Below are 339 nucleotides of genomic sequence, written 5' to 3'. Positions count from 1 at the left end.
CGACTTCACTTGTTTTCCCCATAATTAAAGCAGCCACAGGAACACTCCCTTGTGATTAGGCCTCGTGAGAGTGAGAGAGGGAAAGGCGGGGGAGGGGGATAGCGAAGGACCAACGAATTATCAAGAGCGATTAATATCCTGATTATGTATCTATTCTCTTACACAACACAGTGATTCTACTTATGTGGAATCCATGCATTGTTTGTTTGCGCTTATGTATACTTCCATAAACAAAGTACAAATAAAAATGAATATAGTTACAGAAACACAAATTGGTAGTTAGATCAACCAAACGATAAGGTCAATAGGGATAAAGATATTCATGAGATATGCAAAGTC

This window comes from Penaeus monodon, chromosome 29 (assembly GCF_015228065.2).
Source record: "Penaeus monodon isolate SGIC_2016 chromosome 29, NSTDA_Pmon_1, whole genome shotgun sequence".
Lineage (NCBI taxonomy): Eukaryota > Metazoa > Arthropoda > Malacostraca > Decapoda > Penaeidae > Penaeus > Penaeus monodon.
This window is presented reverse-complemented; position numbering follows the sequence as displayed.